At 32.1% G+C, this 23,742-nt stretch overlaps 1 protein-coding gene across 1 annotated transcript in view; it reads right to left on the bottom strand.

Moving 5' to 3' along the window:
* Nucleotides 1-23,742, bottom strand: part of LOC129952825 (putative uncharacterized protein DDB_G0277255) — a 162,285-nt gene that overhangs the window by 42,785 nt on the left and 95,758 nt on the right. The window lies entirely within an intron of this gene.

The raw sequence follows: 23,742 nt of genomic DNA, 5'->3' as shown, positions 1-23,742 counted from the left end.
ACACAAAACAACAAACCACAAAGTGAATGATTGTTTACATTAATTCCCACAAATATTGTTCCAGCAGAGGTTTTTGATGTTAATTTTTCTTTTTTTTTTCCTTTGTTTAAACAAATTAACAATTCTAAATAAATTCCTAGTGAAAAAAATAATAATGCACAGTGTATGAAACACAGTATTCATGATTTTCATAGCTAATTACGTGAAATTAAATCACGGAATTGCTTTAATTGCTTAAAATGCAAATGAATCACTCTGTGGGAATTAATTGGTTAAAAAATATACATAAATATACATTTCGTATGTAGCTTTTGTTTTCGAATAATTTTTTTTTTTGGATAAAATGGTGTTGGACGTGATTTAAAAATAATAATAATTAACATACTAAACTGAACAACAACTATAAGGCTACAAAAACAAAATCTCTTTATTTGTTTTTGATGGTATTCCAATTCAGAATTCAGTAAAAATGATTTAAATAACATTTTATTGGTGAAAAACTAAATTAATTGATTTCTTGGTGTTTACTTTTCGTGTTGTTTTTTTATTAAATAGAATTTATGTTATTTCTATTTTAATGTGTAACTTTGAAAAATAGATTTTTTTCTGAATCATTTCAAATTGCAAACAAGGGAAAAGAAATTGAATTTGTGTTATCAAAAAACAATTTTAATATTTCTAAAATCAATTATAATTTTTATTAGAAACAAAGGAAATATTTAAATTGATTTTAGTGAACTGCATATTAATTGTGCTTTGTCCTATTTCATAAAAATTTAGGTGACAATTCTAAAAATTTGTCTATTTTATCTGACAAATCTGTATTTCATAAAATATTGACAGATGAAATATTCGAAAAAAAAAAAAAATGACAAATTTTTCATGACAATTTAATTGCATAATCTTGAAATATGTTATGAACGAAAAACAATGAAACATGGAACAAAACTTTTACATTTTGTTTCAATATTTATCGTTTCTCGACCAATTTTTTCGATGTTAGAAGAAACTGTACGATGGCTTTTTTTATTTTAAAATGTTACAAAATGTTGAAATGTGGTCTAATATTAAAGCAGTAAAAAATGTCCCAGATGCATTTTCTCGCTAATGATCTGCTTCTGGGAACCCTACCATCGTGACAGATCCTGGGTCCGATTTGTCAAATTGAAAATTTTGACATTTCTCGACGTTTTAAGGTCCCTAGAGTCGAAATAAAAGATTTTTAGAAAGATGTCTGTAAGTGCTTGTGTACGACACGACTTCAAATACATTTTGTTATACAGATAATAAGGCTGAAAGATGAAGAAAGATTTATCAAGAAAATTCTATTTGTGTTTTTTTTTACCATATAAGTTTAAAAAAAGGTGAGGTTTTTTTATAAATCAAAAAAAATGAAAAAAAATTTGTCATCTCGAAAATTCGAATACAAAATGATTTTATCTTTAAAACGATTTTGTACAACGAAAAAAAAAACGTTTTTAACATCTGGTAAAATTTTGACAAAAATCGAAATGACAGTTTTTTTTACAAAAAATAAAAACTTAAAAGAAAAGTTAACAAAAGTTGGTAAAAATTGAATTTCGACTCAAATAACTTTTCAAAAGTTTAAGATTATGGCTTCCAACTTATTTTAATATAAGAAATATTGTATTCAACATCTTAAAAAAATTTCGAGAAACTTCGAATTGACAACTGACAATTTTTACATAAAATAAAACCCTAAACAAAAAAATTAACAAAAGTTGGTAAAAACTGATTTTCGACTCAAATATCTTTTCAAAATTTTGAGCTTTTGGCTTTAAACTACTTTTATATTTAAAAAAAAATATTGTTGTTATTATTGTTGTCATTATTCAGTAAAATTTTAATAAAAATCGAATTGACAGTTTTTTTTTAACAAGAAATAAAAACTTAAAAGAAAATTTAACAAAAGTTGGTAACAAGGGTTTGCGACCCAAATATCTTTTCAAAACTTTGAGATTATGGCTTCCAAATAATTTCACTTATAATAAATATTGTTTTCAATATTCTGAAAAATGTTGAGAAAAATCGAACTGATAGTTTTCTTACAAAAAATAAAAACCAAAACAAAAAAATTAATAAAAGTTAGAAAAAATTGATTTTCGACTCAAATATCTTTTCAAAACTTTGGCTTTAATTTACTTTTATCTTTCAAAAATATTATTGTCAATGTTCAGTAGAATTTTGAGAAAAACCGAATTGACAGTTTTTTTTACATAAAATAAACACTTGAAAAAAATTTAACAAAAGTTGTTAAAAATTGATTTTCGACTCAAATATCTTTTCAAAAGTTTAAGATTATGGCTTACAACTAATTTTAACTTATAAGAAATATTATTGTCAATATTCGAAAAAGTTTTGAAAAAAATCGAGTTGACAGTTTTATAACAAAAATAGTAACGTAAGCTAAAAAATTAATAGAAGCTTGTAAAATTTGATTTTCGACTCAAATATCTTTTCAAAACTTTAAGCTTTTAGCTTCAAACTTCTTTCAATTCTTAAAAAATATTGTTGTCATCATTCATTACAATTTTGAGAAAAATCAAATTGACAGTTTTTTTACAAAAAATAAAAACCTAAAAGAAAATTTAACAAAAGTTGGTAAAAATTGGGTTTTGACTCAAATATCTTTTCAAAACTTTGAGCTATTGGCTTTTATTATCATTCAGTAACATTTTGAGCAAAATCGAATTGATAGTTTCTAACAAAAAATAAACCCTACAAAAAAAAAAAACAATACTAAAACTTGGTAAAAATTTACTTTCGACTCAAATAGCTTTTCAAAAATTAAAAATATTGGCTTTAAACTTTTTTTATTTCACAGAAAATATTGTTTTCGAAATTCAATAGTTTTTTTTATAAAAATCAAACAGTTCGGTTTTTATAAAAATTAAATCTACAAAAAATAGTACGCAAATTTGGTAAAAATTGATGTTACATACAAAAGTAGATTTTCAAACTAAACAATATTTTTTATACGCAAAATATTGTTGGTAATTTAAATTTTTTAAAGATTTTTAATTCAACTAACAACTTTTTTAACCCAACACGAAAACCTACAAACTTTTAAACAAGACAAATCGACAGACGGGATGGGAAGTTATCAGTGTGTGTCGCATCTCAGCCTCTTTTTAAATACCCTGTCCATCGGCAACTTCATGGTACTGCGTTCCACTTTCAAACCAATATAATGAACAAACAAGTTGGATTTTAGCATCCAGAGATCTCAACAAAATATATTCTGTGGCTGTTTAAAACTGTAGGTTTTATTAATTTTATAAAAGAACTGTCAGGAAAAATATTAAAAAATTGTCAAATTGTTTATGGAACACATTTTGACAGTTATTATGCTGTAAATTCACAAACTGTCATCTGTTAGCTATCACAATTTTCAATGTTTATGACATTGGCCCCTGGTGTATGAAGGTAGTGTTGCTTTGTAACAGTTTGTTTTAGGGGTGGATTATTATACTTCGAACAAAACGTCAAACTTCATTTTTAATTTATCATATTTTTTAAGTAACGAACGCAAAATAGTCCAAGAGTTTGTCACTAAATGACATGTGTCAAAACTCTAAACCAAATTAAAATTCAAATTTGTTTGTATTTGGGATTTTCTTAAAGAAAAAATGATTAAGATGGTGGTTAATGTTAAAAGCTGGGAATTTGAAAACAAAGAGAATATGTGTTATTTTTCAAAAATCATAAAATTTGTACCAACATGACTTTTCTCCTTAAATTCTTTTAGGTATTTTTGTTTCCGTTAAAACCAAAAAAACCCAAAATGACATTTCAAATTTTATTTTTGGATTTTATGATTATTATTTAACTTTAAAGTTTGTCATTCTTCTGTTATATACGTAAATATATTTTAAGAACATATTAACATTTTTATTTTAACATTAAATTCTCCTAAATTTACCTCAAGTTATGTTCTTTTAATGTTGTTGTTTTGTGTGTGTTTCTTTATTTTCATTTTAATATCCAAACACATACTCGTACTTAGAAAAACTTTATCTCACATGTTTTTGTTTTATTTAGATTTAATTGCATTGCAAAGCAGCACAAAACACAAGTGTTTTAAATGTCTTTTTATTTATATGCAGCGTCGTTTGTGTACAAATATTATTTTACCACAACAAAAAAAGTTTTAAAAATGTTTCCGATTAAAAAACAAAAAACAAAGCAGGTGTTTCTCGTAAATCAAGGTTTTATCTTTTATTCTGAACGCGTACACAGTTAATACTTAACTTTTTTTTCTTTAATGAAAATGTATGCAAATTTGTGTTTACGATTTAATTTGAAAAATTATATGCATGTGTTGTCGCATTTACTTACTCTTTGAAAAGTGTAAAAAAGAGCACATTTTTAGAGGAAACAAAGTAAAGAGGCTTCAATGTTTAAGTAAGGGACACAATTCTTAACATGACTTTAAGGTATTCTCACATTTTTAAATTACGTCTTTAAAAAAGGCATAGAATCAATTATAAAACAAAATTAAAACTACGAAACCTTAGAAATCATCCGAAAAAACTTGTTGACAGTTATATTACTCACTTTACATGGAACTTCATTTGTCCACAATTTTTGGGTGACACTTTAGAAATAGAAGATGTTCATTTTGACATTTCATCATTAAATCTCCCTCCCACACATTTAAAAAAAAAAACTAAAAATGTCTGCTTCGTTTTTCTGAGAGAAATAATTATGAGACGTCAAAATGATTTGCCTAAAAAAGCTCAATGTGAATAGTCAAACATTAGGACAGTTTATATTTCTGTGATATCTGAGAGTTTTCTCAGTCACATTGACAGAGAAGGAAAATAAATTGTAAACAGAAATATTAAAATAATTCTCATCTAAAAATCAAATAAGCTGTTTTGACGTAAACGCCAAATTTTGGCATTTACGGCAAATTTTTCATGCAATTTACGAAAAAATTTGTTTGCGCATTGTTTTGACGTACGTCTTATTGTCTAAGAACATAAGACATGGAAAATAAAATGATCGTTTAGTATTGATTTGTACGTGATTCAAAACAAATCATGAGGTGTTTCCACCAAAGAAAAGGTGATTAATTTGACTTTAGGTCAATGTCATAACAACCAAACCAAAAGGGCCCACCAATTTCTTTTCCTTTCTGTTAGTGAAAAGAATTTAATAATAAATTCTAAAAAGAAAACAAAAAAAAAACTTTACCTATACCGATTCTTGTACATATTTATTATTTTTGTATACTTACATTTTATTTTGTCTATGATTTCTTGAAAGTTGTGTATTGTTTTGAATTTGAATCATATGAAAGTGAGACAGATAGTTTTTATTGATATTTCCATCTGTCAATAAACGAAATTATCGTTTAAATGGGTTGGTTCAACAATTATTCTAGGAAAAAAAGTTTGTTTGATTTGACAAACTAATGTTTCCAAGTAGATTTCAATGAGTTTTATTTGAAATCTTCATTTGAGGAGAATAATTTGTATGGTAAATTTTCGAGATTTCAAGGAGATTTGTGACAAATCTAGCTAAATCTCGGTTTAGTGCCCGGTGGAAACGTAGTATTAAGCTTAGAAATCGTATAAATGTACGAAAAAACATGAATTTTTTGGAAACTTTTTGTATTTACAACAATTATTTTAATAGGAAGCGATGATTCTGTTAAAGATCCCTCTTTTGCTATTTAATCTTGCATGCCACGGCCTTTGGCGAATATTTTGAGAATTATTCCTTCTGAGTATGACACTTCTGGTAAAATTTTGCTAAAATAATTGTAGTATTCTAAAAATACCTATCCCACCTTCTCTAAACAGATAGTGATATGAGTCCGAAAAATTTAACGAGAAAACGTCAGCGGATCGCTGTTTAAATTTGAAAGCAAAAGACAACCCAACGAATCCTGAAATTGTTGAATTTAATATGCACAAGGATGAAAAAATAAACATGAAAGCTGAGAAAGACTTTGACAGAAACAATTTAGACCCGAAAAACTTAATAATAAGTTTTGATCTCCAGAGCGTTTTTTCGCTTCCGAATGGAAACGCATTATCTTTCTATTGTAAAAGAAAGTTGAATGCTTTAATTTTGACAGCAAAAATCTGTTCCTCTAAAAAACAAAGATTACCTGTTGTGCTATTTGGAGTGAGGTACACAGCGGTAGAACTGGTGATGATATTGCCAGTGCCTTAATCAAAATTTTGAAACAAGTTTTGATTGATTATGAGGACATTGAAGGGCTGACCCATTGGAGTGGTTCTTGTGTGTCACAAATTGGTAAAACAATTACGACTAACGCATTAATACACTTTCTCCACAAGTCGCCAAACTTAAGAACAAATCTCCAAAAGTTTTCTATTCCCGGCCATTCACTTATACAGGAGGTAGACTCTGTGCATAGTGTCATAGACAAATACCTCAAAAACATTGAAGGGCATACAGGGCTTACAAGTTCTTCAGAAAAGAACTAAAAACATATCCAAACAAAAACTTGAAGATACAAAAAGTCTTATCCCTTTCATATCTTCGGACGATAAATTATACTACGAAGCCTTATTTAAACTATGTAAACATAATTAATTTATTTATTAATTTATTAAAGAATGTTCATTTTTTTTTGTTAAGTTGGAATAATTGCAAAGTGCCATTTTTCTCCTATATTTAAGAAAACAAAGCACAAAAATGTTGAAGTCACTAATTTTATGTTTATTTTTTTTTCTATTCGTATATGAACTGTAACGTACTTTTTAAAAATACCTATGTACAATTTTGTGATACATATGTATATTTTTATATTGTATGTTAAAAATGAATTCTAAAATAAAAGTTAGGTTTCGTTTTAACCCTGCAGACAAACATTAAAAAGCGATTTCCCAAAAAATGTAAAAATGGCATATACGGCACTTCAATACTAGGGCGACATAATGAAGAATGATTTAAAATTGCTTCTTTGTTCATCGGCCAATTGAAAAATCGACTACAAGTTTTAAAACAAATATCAAAATCTATGTTTTCACATTTGACATAAAAAGTAAAACTAGCTAAGACTTGTGAAAAACATCAAGTTTCTTTCCCTCATTATATTGAAGATCTTTTTTGCCAGCAACAGCACTTGTCAAAAAGATGACAACATGACATTTCGCATTTTAATAAAGTTGTCGAAATGACATTTCCATTTTTAAATTTTCTTAAAACTCCCTGTTTTTTTTTATTTATAAATGTGTATATTTTAGTATCGATAAAAGAACAATTACGTACAAATTTAAATTATTAGACGACCAACAATTAATTTCATGAAATAAAAAATTAAATTCACAACTAAATCGCAAGAACTTGCTCCAAATAATGGCGCAAAATTTTAAAGAACCTATTGTTAAAGGCTTAACAATTAACCAAGAGACTCTAAAATTTTAAACTTTTCTTTTCGTTTTGCTGACTAGTAAATTGATGATTGCATTTTATTAAGAAAACAAGCATCTAAACATGTCCAAAAAGTGACAGTTCGTGCAAATAAACAAAATATTCTCAACTGTTGATTCTTACCCTTTTTTTGTGCACTAAAAAACCTTGAGCCCTATTTTGTAAATATCCTCAACAAAAATTAGGAATTGTCGGATTTTTTTTCGAAGTAAGGCGGTTTTTGTATCTTATTTTCTTTGACTATATTAGCTAAGAGTATAAATCCAGTTTAATTTTTCCGTAGGTCGGAACCTTACAAAAATGTATAAACTTAAGTCAAAAGAGGCTAAAAAAAAAATACAAAGAGTTCTCTTAAATTTCGTTAAGTTTCATTTAATTTCGTTAAGTTTCGTTAAAATTGCAAACAAAATGTGAAACAAATTAAATAAGCATACGAAATTTTTAGGGAGACAAATTTTTTCTTTACAAAAATAACTTTGCACTTCTTGTATGACATTGGTTTAGGTTCGATTAAATCTTTTTTAGTTGATGCTTAAAAGTTCATGTCAAAGTAAACACATTGACATTCTTAGCAAGGAATTAGTTAAGAAAATGTATGCAAAACTTTTCTTTTTCGTTCTTTTCTCTACCCTTATTATCTTAAGCTTCAAATGTACAGAACTAACAAGGTATATTTTTCTTTTTGAAGACTTGTAAAAGAAATCCTTTAGAAAATGTCTAACTACCTTCTTTTATACATACAGATGATGCTAGTATAATGATTGTCAACTTAATCCTAAGTGCCAACAGAAAGTTCAAACCCTTCTGTTCAATTTATCAAATGTGCGTTCTAACCTATGCTTTACAGTATCACAATCTCCATCAGTTAAGGATTTTTATAGAAAGCTTGCAGACGCATAAAGTACCTACCTTTATAGTACCTTCATCCCTTCTTTGAGTCGAAGAACTAAAGGAGCACTTTTACCCTTTACAGAAAAAGGAAAAAAGTCATTCAAAATGTCGTCCGTCGTTCATCGTCGCGTCTTCGTCTTCGTCGCTCGTCGACATCCTCGTCGTAGTTGGAAGTTGAATAAAAAAAACTTAAATAAAACATATCCGTTTTACATTCGAAAGTGTATCGCCTTTTACTTGGAAATGTTTTTAATTCATCTAAGTACTTTCTTGTTTCATGGATAAAGATGGATGTTGGAATGAAAATGTAACAACAAAGTTAAAGTATCTAGAAAATCGTCTAGGAATGAGCTTTGCGTTGTTGTTTCGTCTTTACAAAAAAGAATCTCTTCAATCGAAGTGCAATCTTTTATGGTTGATGAAAAAAGCTAAAAGTAAAAGAAGTTTACTGCTTAATCGCGTATAGGTATGTTGTGGAATGGTTTGGTTTCTTTTTATTGAGTTTTTTTAAAGCATTAAAATTTAATTAAGAGCAAACGCAGAGGAAAATCTATAGGTTAAGATTGAGCAGAGGTTTGATACAATTCAATTGTATTTTTCTTTTGTATGTAAAGCTATGCAAAAGGGTGTTTAGTTCTTATATGAAATAAGAAATTAATTTATTTTTAGTTGTTTTTTTTCTCAAATTAGGCGTTCGGATTCGCCATACAACTGCATTCCTAGAAACATAACTCGCCCAAAGGAATTTTTGAGAGTTGTAAGTCACTAGGCTCTTGTTCAATCTGTAGCTCCACCACATTTATTTTAAAAGGGCTCAAATATAATTGAAGGGGTAGGCCAACCTAGGATTTTCTAAAAGTCAAATTATATTTGTGTTTAATGCAACAGATGGCGCTGTCTTTTTTGCAAAGAAAGTATTTAAATTTAAATCAATCAGTTAAGGATTTATTGAGCTTTTTTTATAAGAATTCATTGACCCATCATAATCGCACTCTTTTTAATATTTTATGATTGAACTTAAAATTTATAAATTCCTCAGAATAGCCTCTCAAAACGTAAGAAACCTAATCGAAGATAATCTGCACAACCGCCATCTATACGAACATTATAAATTGAAAAGACAAATTGATTGTTTGTTTGCTTGTTTGTTCGTCCTTCACGCTGCAAGGAAACCATATTATGATATGATTTTTTGGGTGTAGGAAGTTAAGAGGCTGAAAAGTGTGTTAAGCTTCTTCTTACCGCGGTAAAATATTTCAATCATAACTTATTTGAGCAGGTCCGCCACCAGCCGGTTACATTTATAATTAGATATTATTAGGTGCTGCCTGCTTTTAGAACGATCATCGTTGCCTACCATAAGGAGTTTCTTATAATGGCATTTACCAACGAAGTAATGCTGAAACACTATCAAAAATAGGAGATGGGCGATTAAAAACATATTGTTTTGAAAATAAATTTGGTTTATCTTTTTGTCTTTTGATTGTTGAAAGCTTACCAACTTACTCATGCATATACGTGTTCCTGGAATGTCTCTATCTGATATTATATTTCTCTTTTACAACACGTGGAAAGATGCTGGAAACAATGAGTTTTGAAATAAATCATTTTAACGATACTATTTAAAACACTGAAAAAGAACATACCCGAAAATTCAATTTTTTTTTGGCATTAAGGTTGGCCTTACCCCATAAAGGTTAACAATTGGGAACATAATATTCGATAGAGCCATCTTAATGTGAAAAAAAGCAACTACTTCTGGTTTATTTTGAGCGAGTATGTATTTCATTTTTAAACAGTTTTTTTTGAATACTTCAAAAACATTCAAAAAGGTTATTATTAAAGCTAAGACATTTTTGTAATTTTTAAGGAAACTATAATTTAAGATACAAATCAGTACCTTCTTATAGCCACACTTCTTTTGATGATGAACCCTTTGAATTAGCTCCATTTTATAAAAAAAAGAAAACTCAAGGTTCGATTAGAATTAAAAAAAAACACCCTTTTCTCAAAAACATAGATACAAATCTCTCTTTGAAAATGTTGCAATGAAATCGGAACATCGTATGACTTGAGGGAGGGTCCCTGATGCATGTTGACATGTCACGAGGGTCCTTTATATACATATAGTCATCATCGTCGTCGTCGTCATCTTGTCGTCGACGTTGTTGACGGAGAGATCAAAAGATCACACAACATTTATATACATATAATGCACTCCAATTAGCAAGGTACTTGTACCCCGAGTCCCTATAGAGGGTGAAAATAGATATGGATATGAAAGTATCTACATAAATAAAACAAAAGAAATGATATACGAGTACCTATACATTTTTTCTTTTCTATGGGATTTGGTTGATTTTGTTGTTGTTGTTGTTGGTATTTTTCTTGATGATGGAATTTATTTTAGCTTAGTGATGATGGATACACCTGTATATGACTTGACATGACACATAAGGACATATGGGTTGACAGTTGTTGTAGGCAAATGTATATAGTGGGAGTTAAAGTATCTTATGGGCCATATGCATGCATATCTATGTATGTACCTACATCCAATTAAGCAGAGAGCACATATACATAGGAGTCTCCTTAAATTGGCAAAGCAAAGAGGGAAACTGATGAAAAGAAAGAAGGCCGATGACTGATGGTATTCTTGATTTTTCAATTCAATTCAAAATGAGGCCCCGCAATTTGTGGGTATGTTTTTTTGTATTTTCTTTTTTGTTGAAGAAATGATGCTTGACATTTGAGATATTCCATTGATCCATGTCAAATTTAAAATATTTCAATAAAAGTGCGGATATGATGGATCAATGAATTTATAACAAACCTCAATAAGTTCTCAACTAATTGCTTTGAATTTAAATATTTTCTTGGAAAAAAGATCAGCGCCATCTGTGAGACGAACCAAAATGTCATGAAATTATGACGCCTTAACAATTTTTGTATAATCATTAGCATTATGTAGGAGGGTTCTATTTTGGAGTCAAACGGTAAAAGTCAAGTTGTCAGTAGTTAACAAAAGTTTAGTTCAAAACAAGCGTTGATTTTGTAGTTTCAATTTGGTAGTTTTTTAATTTGACTGTCACACTCAGCTGTCATTTGAAGTGTCATAATATTAACTGATTATTGAAGACAGTTGGAAGCATGGTCTGTGCATCACCAATATACATGCTTATTCGAAAAACTTGCTGCAAACGGAAGCGTTACCGATGATAAGAGATTTCATTTGAAATAGTCTACTATTTGGACATCCATCAGTTTTGCAAGTGTCATATTTAAACATTTGACAAGTACACAATTTGCTGTCACAATTCACAGTTTTCGTTAAATCCAGCAATTCCGTCTGCCCGACTTTCACGAAGAGAAGATTGCCAAATTCAAGCTGAAGTCCAACAATTCCGCAATAACCGATGGCTTGAATATCGGGCTTATCAAAACAGCTGGAGATAATTTTGTTAGGAGCATGCACCAACTTATCTGTAAGATATGGTTGGAAGAAGGCATGCCCAGTAAATGGTATCTCAGTATTGTTTACCCGATACTGAAATAGGGAGACTCTTTAAACTGCACCACCTGTAGAGGAATCAGTCTACTTAACATCCATTGTGAATGTTTAAAGTCCATCGTCAATACCCTGATAGGTCTTTATCAGAGTGATTTGAGACGAGGAAAGACATTATGGCAGGTCCTAAAAAAAAATCAAAGAACATCAAATTGACACCCAACATTTCTTCATCGATTTGAAGGACGCATACCACATCATCTACAGGAGCGAACTGAATAGAGTTAAGTCTAGTTGGGCACTTTTGCCAAACTTGTCCGTTTGTGCAGGATGACCATGCAGAGTTCTCGCAGCTCTGTAAAATTTGGAAACAACTTAACTGAACCTTTCGATGCTAAAAAAGACTCTAGACAAGAAGATCCGCTGCCATGAGATTTCCTTAACATCGTCATTGAAAGAATTGAGCAGAACTCCCACGTCAATACTAGAGGCACTATCTTTCAAAAGTTTGTCTAATTATTGGCATATGCTGATATCATTGACATAATCGGAAGAATTTAGCTTGACGTCAATGATGTCGACAGAGAAAACTGGTTCACGTAGAGAGCAAGAAAAAAATACCCCGCCCCAGAAAATCTTGTAATCCACGCTTACAGGACAGCGAAGTAGAGGAAGACCGTGGATCAGGTGATACGCACAAATGGAAAGTGAGCCCACCCAACTTGAAGTGTGCAACTGGAGGACATTTAGTTAAAACGAACGAGATGGAGAAGTTTGTAGCGTCACCTTATTAAAAGTAAGGTTAAAAGTTAATAGCGCTGACATTTGAAATCTGTCAAAATCAGTTGTCATTTGAAGTGTCATTGTATTAATTGCATGTTTGCCATTATTTCTAGCGAAGCATTCAGCAATCGAATTATGTTGAAATTATTAAAACTTACTACAGAAGTGGTAACGAACTCTTTAGTTCTTCGAAGACATACAACCGCAAATATACGAACTTGTAATGGAAAATTTCGTGGAGGGGATATAATGCTGCAATCGTAGCCATGGTGGTCAATTCGTTGATATTGCTCTCCATTGCAAATGGCATCAATTATTTGTCCTTACAATAAATTAAACATTAATTGATTTCTCTTAGAAAATACTCTTTTATTGAAAAGCCCTATGTTAAGTGTTTTTTGCTTTATTTACCTTCAGCAGCTTAAAGTGTTTCTTCGAATTTTCGAAAGACATAAATTTGTCACCACATTTGTGTTGCTTAAGTGTTTCAAACCTCAAAAGTAAAAACTTTATATTTACACAAAATTCCTCCGGAATGTTATCAAAACATTTTACAGCTTTCTTATCTTTCTTTTAATATAATAAAATATTTTCTTAGAATTATAATTGTAATTCTATTCAAACTTCTACCTCCGAGTATGTACATAGTACAGTGGAGAATATTTAAAACCATACACACATCAAAAGTTATTTCTCTAGAAATAAAATATGACATAAAATAAAAACAAGAAAATTTAAATTAAAGGGCTAAAAAGTAAATATGCATATTGTGATTGTGAATAAGAAAAATAAAATACTAAGAATATATCCCTGCAAAAAATCCTCACATATATCCTTTTATATGTAACTATAAAATAAATGTGCGCAAGTTCTACTGAACTGCAGTCTTTTCCTTAAATCAAGTCACATTCTCGAAATAGTACATACCTATATATACGGTTATAAGACGAGAGCTAGGTGCTTTAACTATAATCCTTTTATCTCACCCACCTCTATATATCTCAGTGTTATATCCTGATCCTGTTTCTGAAGAGAATACTGAATCTCTGTGTGAGCATTGAGCACACATCTGTTTCCTTGTGCATTGAATTTTATTTCATTTTCATCTTCTCAAGCACAAGAGCACAACGAATTTAAAGATACCCGGTATTATGTGTTTCTATCTGTAGGTAAGGATATATTTTGATTTTTAAAAGAGAAAGAAAAGATGAGCAGCGGTCCATCAAGTCAGCACAATTTCTGGCTTAAAACCATTTAACAGGGTTGGATTTCATACAAGAACTTAAGATGAGAAATAAAGTCCCAACAGTAAACAGAGAAGAATTTGACTTAATTATTAAAAGCACTTCCGACATCCAGAAAACCGAAGCAGAACTTATTAAATATTGTATAATCGTACTATCCGGATTTCCATTTGTTTAGATGTGACTATCCGAATTACATAGAATACCTGCATACACTCCTAATTTACCACGAAAAAGCGGCTAAAGTATAGATCGTGGCATTCAAACAATAAGTATTGTATCCGGTTAGTATCCGGACTCAGTTATCTAATTCGTGTATATCCGGATAGCCGATTAGACTTAATTCTTAAACATAAGTTTGGTGTACTGTTTTACTTTGTCAATTTTATATCGGGTTCTGAAAATTGATGGAGGTATGCTTCATAATAGGTACTATAGACCTTTAGATCTGATCTCAAGTATCTTATTCGTATATATCCGGCTAGCTGATTTAGATTCCGAATGCAGATTCAGTCTACTGTTCTACTGCGTAAAATTTATATCGGGCTCTGAATCAATAGAATGCAGTACCGAACATAATACGTCTAGTGTACGGATAAATCTGATCTATTATCAAGTTCGTATATATCCGGATAACCGAATAGTCTTAGGATCCGGATGTTATTTTGACAAAAAATCCCTATATATATTTGCCATCCCTTTACATTATTTTCCCTTTAATAGAGTATTCTCTGAAGGGAGATGCATTTGTACGGAGCAGTCTTATCAACATCGTGTTATGAAGCCCATTTTCTCTTTTCATAACCTTAGCTAAATAGTCGGAATGCCGTTTCAGATTCTGAATATATATCGGTGCTATTCCCGATTCGACATATATGGCGTACGTAGGTGTACCGTTAGGCAGTTTAAAAAGTCTTTAAAAAAAGTATCTTTGTAAATTCTTAAATCCCCCTATTTGAGCGTATCCAAAAGCTTGGACACCGTAACATAAGCAAGTATTTATTGTTGCATTGAAGACTCTGTACTTTGATTTGAGGTCGATAAGTTGGTTGCTAAAATTGGGCCACATCAGGTTTGTGGCCAGTTTGGCCTCCCTGTTTTTCTCTTTTTATTTAAACTCACTCACAATTTCAATACGCTCGTTGTTGATGTCCATGATTCTTCAACATGTCGGTCGTGCATGCCGCCTGGATTCAAATATCATAACCTTGGTTTTTCTAGTATTGATCCGTAAACCCCTAGTTTCGCAATATTTTTTAAGTCTATTGATTTGCAGTTGTAAAGAAAATCTGTTATCCGCCAAAAGTACCAGATCATCTGCATACAGTGAAACTTTAATCAAAGATTCGCCAAATATTACACCTAACGTTAGCATTTCACAAACCGCATCAATATAAAGTGAAAACAAAATGGGACTTAGAACACATCCTTGGGGAACTCCTGCCGCTGTCTCAAAACTAAGAGAACTTAGTTGTTGCCCTCCTATACTGAGGCTTTCATTGAACTCAGAAAGTTAGAATAAAAAAGTAAACATTTTTTTGAAAGACCAAGATAAGATAGTTTGTAAACAAATGCTTGTCCATTGACCGTATCAAAAGCAGCTTTGAAGTCAATGAAGCAGCTGTAAAGCTTTTTCTATTTCTTCAAATGTTGTCTTGCTAAGCTTGTTAGTGCAAAAATTCCGGTTCATCAAGTTCAGGATGGCGTAACTAAACGATAACAGAGACTCATCTGCTGATAACAATCCTTTGAAGTAATCTGAAAAAACCTCACCTCCGAGAGCATTATTATTTGAAGGAGTATGTTTACGCCCTCCTAATTCTCTCACATTATTCTTAAATGTTTTGGAGTCCTTGCAGAGCACTAAGTTTTTTGCAGTAGTTTGAAGAATTTCAGTCTTTTTTGAGGAACAAAGCTGTTAATATTCTTTATTAAAATGTAAGTACTAGTTTTAAAAAAAAATCTGTGTTAGTAGATCTACATAGTTGTAAGAAACGAAATGTTTTTTTTTCACGTAGCTTTACGCAGTTCTTGTCAAACCATATTTTTGCAGCGTTAAACTTTTTGTTATTACTGAGTGTGAATGGTGCTGACAATCTGTATATATCTGGAAAACCTTATATCTTATATCTCGAATCCAGATTTGGGCTATTGTTTTTCTACGTAAAATGTATATCGGGTTCTGAATATAAATGGGAGTTTCCCTCATAATACGTATTGTAGACATACATCTGATCTCAAGTATCCTATTCGTATAAATCCGGTTAGTCAATTAGTTTAAGATTCCGAATTCAGGTTCTGCGTAAAATGTATATCGGGCTCTAAACCTAGAGTACTTAACATAAATAGTTTAGTGTACGGATAAATCTGATCTCAATTTAACATCTAATTCGTATTTATCCGGATAACCGAATAGTCTTAGGATCCGGATGTCATGTTTGATAAAAATTCCCCATAGCATTTATTCAACTAATATTTTAGTTTTTCTTGAAATTCCTTGTCTTATTTATGTTCTCATATCTAAGATGTTAAAAAATAAGACTCCTTTTCGTATTGTATATTTCTTCTGTCTTAATCCGGTCCTGAAATCTACCCACACTTTTTCCGCCTTATTTTTCTCTGCATGCACATTTTATGCATTTTTATTTATTTTATTTGTTTTTTGTTTCCAAGCACATGACCTCATTTCGTATACATGAGTCTTTGTTATCGTTTTCTGAGGTAAAGGCATAAACCTATCAACCTATGTGCATCCTTATTCTTTGTCTACCTCTAGGTAAGGTATATCCTTATAACTGTTTTGTAGAGTACTGTGCAAACCTTATCTAACTGTTTTTATATCCAAAAATAAATTTCACTTCAATTTTTCATTTATGCAAAGAAGACTTTTTCTTGCAACTCATGATCTCTATTTATAGGACGAAAAAAATATCTTACCTGGGCTTTGGCAAGTTATTTGTCTCCGTTGTTGTCTCGTGCTTGAATATGGTTTTTGAAAAATCGTCGTCCTTTTGAAAGGATAATAGACAGACGGGAAGAGAAAAAGACATACAGAGTAAGAAATAACTAGATATATAAGTGTTGTCATTTCCAATTGTTTCTTTTCGTTGTTTCGATATTTATTTTGTGTGTCATCGAACATAAAACAAAAGCAAAAATAAAAATAAAAATAAAAATAAAAGTATTTTGAAAATTTGTATTGGCAATAGTTGAAATATCTCTGGAAATACACCAAGTAGGTACCTGGAACATCCTTCTCTGCTTCCTATGCGGCGCTACACTGGTGACGCCGGGTGTGCTTTGTGTGATGGGATAAATTATTCAAAGAATGCAACCGTGCAAAATTGAATCTCCAACAAAAGATACTTCAATATTCTCCCTGATCCTGCCAAACATAAACCGGATGTATATATGAATGAAGGGCATCGATATACTTCCTCCTATGAAAATAAAAACTAGGAACAGAAAAATGTCAATTAAGGGGTGGAGGGCTGCTTGTTGGTTCGAAAGGACTCTGATGGAAAGATCGAACGAATTGAACCAATTTGTGAAAAGTAAATTTTCAAATTGTTTGTTATTGATTTTATATCCTTTTTTTCGTTGTTGGTTGTGTTTTGTGTCACTTGGGATTGGAAAAGGAAACTACATACAGAAAAGCCTGCTGATAGGTCGAGGTGGTGCTGTTGGGTCATGGTGGGTGTAGTGCGATGGGGATGTTGATATTTGTGGACTTAGTTCAGGATTCTAAATAAATAATGGAAAAAAAGATGAATTTCATGCCATCGACAAAGAAGTAGGTTGGAGTAGAAGAAGTTTACTTTGAACTTGAGAGAAAAAAGCGCAAGAAGTTTTTAAAGTGGATGCTTTTCAATTTTGAATAAGGATATGAAAGAAATATGTATACAAATTTAATTGTTATTATGTGTATTATTTATTTATGATCTTGAGACTTTGAAGATACAGAATTAAATTAATCCACATGAGTTTTTGAATAAACAAGAAATCGCATCAGTTATAAGCAAAGATTAAGTTATAAATTTTGAATACTTAAGTCTTCACTCATAAAAGAAAATGAATATGAAACTTAAGGTAACCAGGAAAATTTCCTTGCAAACTTGCGACTGTTTTTTTGAATTTGTGGGACGAGTTCTTTTGTTAGCTGAACTTTAAAGGCCTTACAACTTAAGTCAAAGCCTAAATCTTAATGCTAAAAAAAGCTGCAATGAATGAAATGGGGAATGACATATTACAAAGATCAGCTATTAATTTGACAAACTTGGCTTTTCGACAATGCTTTAGTTGCGAAGCACCAACAAGCCTCGGATAAGGACGGATTCACTGTTGACAACAAACAAACGAAATAAGGACAACGAACTTCGGATCTGTACGTGGAATGTTAGGTCCCTTAATAGACCACATGCAACCGAACAATAAGCAGAAGCCCTAAACTGCTGCAAGGCAGATATTAGCGCCATCCAAGAATTGTGATGAGATAGACCGGGCGAACCCAAACTAAAAGACTGCGATGTATACTACGGCGACTGCTGCAGAGACCAAAGATAGCGTCTATTTGGGTGCGGATTTGTTGTTGGAACTAGACTCAGGCAAAAAGCCTTCAGCTTCAACAGTGTGAGCGAGCGCACAACAACAATCTGCATCAAGGCTAAATTCGCCAACATAAGCCTTATATGCGCGCATGCCCCAACAAGGAGAAAGATGAAGACACCAAAGACATATTCTTCGAGCTCTTGGACAAGACATATGAGCAATGCCCTGGTTATGACATTAAAATTATCTTAGGAGATTTTATTGCCAAGCTAGGAAGAGAAGACATATTTGGTGGCACAATCGGGAGATACAGCCTGCACGACACCACCGCCGACAACGGATTCAGGCTGATCGATTTCGCTGCGGGGCGAGATGTTCTGGCAGCTAGTACGCAGTTCACATATCTCAATATCGACAAGGGGACATGGAAATCTCCTGATTAATCAACGGTCTTCCAGATTGACCACATTGCGATCAACGCACGACACTTCTCCAGTATACAGGATATCTGAACATTCCGAGGGGACCACAACCTCGTTGTAGCCAAGATGCGACTACAGATATCCCGATCACATTCAAAACAAGGAAGTACTGTGAGAAGATTCGACGTTAGACGGCTACAATCGCAAGAAACTGCCATGTTCTTTTCCGATCTAAAGTGTCGACTTTACCTTGCAGCCATCAGAGATACCGCCTCAAGTGCTAGGTTTCACACGGCCACCACAGCGAAACTCCTTTTTTGACCGCTAATGCCGGCAAGGGCACGAAGCGAAACAACAGGCATACCTGCACAGAAGGACCAGAGCTGCTAGCGAGCTCTACAAGCAGATGAGGAGAGAGGAATACCGGCTTCTTAGATGGAAAAAAGAGAGCATGAGAAGCTCGAGGAGATAGAGGGATGTCACAACAGGAATGAGGTTCGTAAATTTTACCAAAAGGCAACAAAACCTTCCAAGTTTACCAGCCACGAACCAAAGCCTGTAAGGGCGATCACGGCAACATCGTAGTAGAACCGCAGCCTATGTTGAGAATATGAAAAGACAACTTCTCCAAATTATATAACGGCGATGACGAACTGAATTCCGCTGTAAGGGAAATAGAACCTCTCAACCTAGGCGACGCATCAACAATTCCGCCTACCTGACCTCGACGAAGTGAAGATAGCTATATCTAAACTGAAGTCAAACAAAGCTGCTGGAGCTGACGACATCGCTGCCGAACTATTTAAAGAAACTGGCGATGACTTGATAGGGAGCATGCACCAACTCATCTGCAAAATGTGGTCGGAAGAAAGCATGCAGGAATCTCAGCATAGTTTGCCCGATACATAAAAAAGAAACCCTCTAAATTGCGCCAACTACAGAGGCATCAGTCTCCTTAAAATTGGATATAAGATCCTTTCTGCCGTATTATGTGAACGTCTGAAGCCGTTCGTCAACAACGTGATTGGTCCTTATCAGTGTGGCTTCAGACCAGGAAAGTCCACTATGGACCAAAAATTCAGAATACGGCAGATCTTAAAAAAAACCAAGGAGCTTCAAATCAATACCCACAATCTCTTTATCGATATTTATGTCGCGTATGACAGTATCTATAGGGAAGAGCTCTACAGAGCAATGTCTAGAATGGCATCCCTGTCAAACTTTTCCGTTTGTGCAGAATGATGATGGAGAATACACGTTGCTCTATCAGGGTCGGAAAACATCTCATGCATTTGATTTCAAAAGAGGTTTTAGACAAGGCGATGCACTGTCATGCGACTTCTTCAACATCGTTCTGGAAAGAATTGTGCAAAACTCAACCATCAACACTAGAGGCACAATCTTCCAAAGGTCCATCCAACAACTCGGATACGCAGATGATATTGACATAATTTTAAGGCCAAAGCGTGATGTCAGTGGAGCGTTTTTAAGAATAGCGACGGAAGCGAAGAAGATGGGTTTAGTGGTCAATGAGGGCAAGACCAAGTATGTGCTGTCATCAAAAAAGGACACGGAAAAACAACGACGTCTTGGACAAAACGTCACCGTGGAAAGCTTTAACTTGGAGGTAGTTGAGGGCTTTTCATTCAGGCGATTTCTACAGTGACACTGACTTGGGTAAAAGAATAAAAGTCCAACGGCTTAAACGGCTATGTCATGTAGAGTGAATGGACACCAACGCTCTAGCTCGCAAGGTCTTCGAATCCAATTCTGAAGGTCGGTGTCGCCATAGTGGAAGACCGTGACTAAGGTGGCGCATGTGAGAGAGGATCTGATCCTACTTATCGTGTAAAACTGGAGACAGTAATCTAGGGGACAAGCTGGCTGGAAATGCATTTTGGTTGAAACCCAGGTCTATCCCGGGCAAATATGGGGAAATTTATTTTATCTCGAACTATTGTTGAATAAGATTTTATTTCGTTGTATGTTCTTTTTTTTTTAGATATGTTTAGATTAAAAAATACTAATTTAAACACCATATTTCTTATGAATGTTCAAAATACCATAAATACCATAATAAGACGAATAGATATTTAGTAATTAAAAGTTAATATTTTACTACCAAACTCTTAATTATTATCATTAGTTCAATCACATAAATCATCATCATGATATTAGAAAACTTATAAGTTCAACCACTCTATATATCGACTTTGAGTAAGACGTGGCTTACGTTGTATAGGTCCAATCTCAAGCTTTATTCTCTCACAAAACACTGTACAACATACATAGATAGATATTTGTTACACCCATAAGTTGACATAATTAATTAAATGATTTACTATTATAATGAAAATATCGTATCGACCGTGCACTAAGGCGTATGAGTAATATTTTTTTCTTCGATGTTTGTTGTTTTCTTTAGTTATCTAGTGTAAATAGGCATTAGTTTTGATTTTGTAAGGGATTTCATGTGTATAGAGATTGGGAGGCTTAGGTCAGCTTTACAAATTAATAGAACGCCAATTAAGCTCATCGCTTAAATTGTTGTTAATTGCAGAAGGTGGTGATCATAAATATATCTTAAGTTGAGAGAGCAAGCGAAGCAAGTAACAAAATTAAATATCGTGGGTGTAATTTGTATATTCGTAGATAGGTGTGACTTGATAAATATTTGTTAACAAGGGCCAAATACACAATTTTTAGTTTAACATCAGTTAATGTTTATTTTTGTGATAAAGCTTAAAATTGTTTTGTTGAAAAATCGGCCCTTAGAAATTTCATCATTGAGTCATGCTCCAACAGACCCTTTTTATACTTATGAGACATCAAAATAGCAGCCATTTAAGACAAATTTATACAACGTTAAAATAAGTAAGTTCTGTATTTTTTTAAATGATTTCATGTGGACAAAGGAATTTTATATTTCACATAAAATTACTGTCAATCGAACAAATATTTATGTTCCTTTTTTCAAATCACAATTTATCGGCTTGAAATTAGAAAACAAACAAATTACATAACTTTCGATTCCAAGTTCTTATAAGGTAAAAAAACAATTCTAATCCCCATGAAACGATCTTTAAATTGTTAAGTTTACGACACTCACAACGACGTTGACTTTCAACTTACCATAGTAAGTATTTATTATTATTATTTTGCTATTTTAAAAGTGTCTTGGGTAACTACGTTTACTTCATTTCAATTACTTACAATTACACCCTCACTATACTCGTGTATATGCGAGCAGCTAACTTATAAGTAAGAGAATTTAATTTTATTCAAAACTTTGACATGCACAGATATTATAAACAAATATAAGTTTACGAGTATAAGTTGTGTGTGTGGTGTGTTGAGTTACAAGTTAAGCTGGAAAATGGAATGTTTTTGAGGAAATATGGAAATAATAGATATTCATCTTGACAATATAATTAAGTTGGTACTTTGTTCAATATGCGCAGCTCATACCTAACTACTTAAAGGGGTCTCATAGAAGAGGAGCTATATTATGAATATTAGACTGATTCAAAAAGCTTTTTGGCTGGAAATACCCTCCTACCAAATTTCAGCTTTTTCGATTGATATTTTTATAGTGCTTCTTATATTTCATGTCTGTCTTTTTTGTTTCTTTGTTGCATAAGAACTTGACATATTTGAATCATGAAATTGAAATGTTCTTAAAGGTATTTAAATTGCCTTTAAAAAAGGTCTTAACGTATTTTGTATTTAGTTTTCTCGTTTTAAAGTTATTAAGGCTTGATTTAAATTTAATTTCAACCAAATTTTAGTATTTTTTTTGAACCAATCTAATGTACATTTATAATTACTAACCTATTATTAATAATTTTATATGTATATGAATACAGATAGATGAATATATACGACAAAAAGGTTGAAGTAGTAATTTGAAGAGATAACAAACGGTAAATCGGTATTTTAATTAAAACTTAGAGTAACATCTCTAAAGTCGAAAGGGAGAAAATGTTAAGTGAGGGTTTGTGGGAGTTAAGATGTTCTGATGAATAATAATTAATTTCATAGGCTTTTTGATTATAAATGTGTATATGATGGGTTTGGGTATTTTAAGATAAGTACAAAATAAAGTGATTAGATGAAATTTTGTATTTAAGAGAAAATTAAATGACAAAAAGGGAATCTCTCTCTGTCATTTTGACATAGTTTTGATAGATTGTTATAAGTGTTATAAAATAAAAAAAAGTTAGCAGGGAACTTTCAGATTATAGGAGAAAGTTTAAAATAAACAATTTGTATGTTTATGAGTAGATTTATTGATTTTAACCTTGATATAAGGTTCATTTTATAATTTTGATTGCAGTTTTTGGCTTTAACTCATTTAAAATCAAGGAAATTGTGAAATCGTAGTACCCGTGGCATGATAGTTAGTGCGTTGGACAATCATGCGCGAGGTCTTGGGTTCGATCCCTGCCTGTGCCACCTTAAGTATTATTCACGGGCACTGCCTTTTACGAGGAATTGAAAAATTCTCCAAGAGTAATTCTTGTCATGAAAAAGTGTTTTTTCAAACTAGCCGTTCGGATTCGGTATATAAACTGTAGGTCCCCTCCTCCCCACACAGAAATGGTTGAAAGTTGTAAGTCACTTGACCCTGGTTCTCTACGGACTGTTGCGCCACCTAATTTTTGTATTGATCTTGTCAAATCTACAATACGAAGCTTAAATTATCACCTTTACTGCAAACAATGATCAAACTGTCATCAGTCAATTAATCAACAATGGCTGAAACATAAACTCGCTCCAGGTTCGGCTTCACCTAAAGTTTACGAGTTCACCCATAGGAATTCAATGATTGCTATCACAATGAAGCTTCTACCTCACGTTTCATTTGACAATCGTAACGAAATGACGTAATGTGACTCCAAACAAAAACTGA

Source organism: Eupeodes corollae, chromosome 3 (assembly GCF_945859685.1).
Source record: "Eupeodes corollae chromosome 3, idEupCoro1.1, whole genome shotgun sequence".
Lineage (NCBI taxonomy): Eukaryota > Metazoa > Arthropoda > Insecta > Diptera > Syrphidae > Eupeodes > Eupeodes corollae.
Note: the sequence above shows the minus strand (reverse complement) of the source record. Positions and strands in the feature narration are given on the sequence as shown.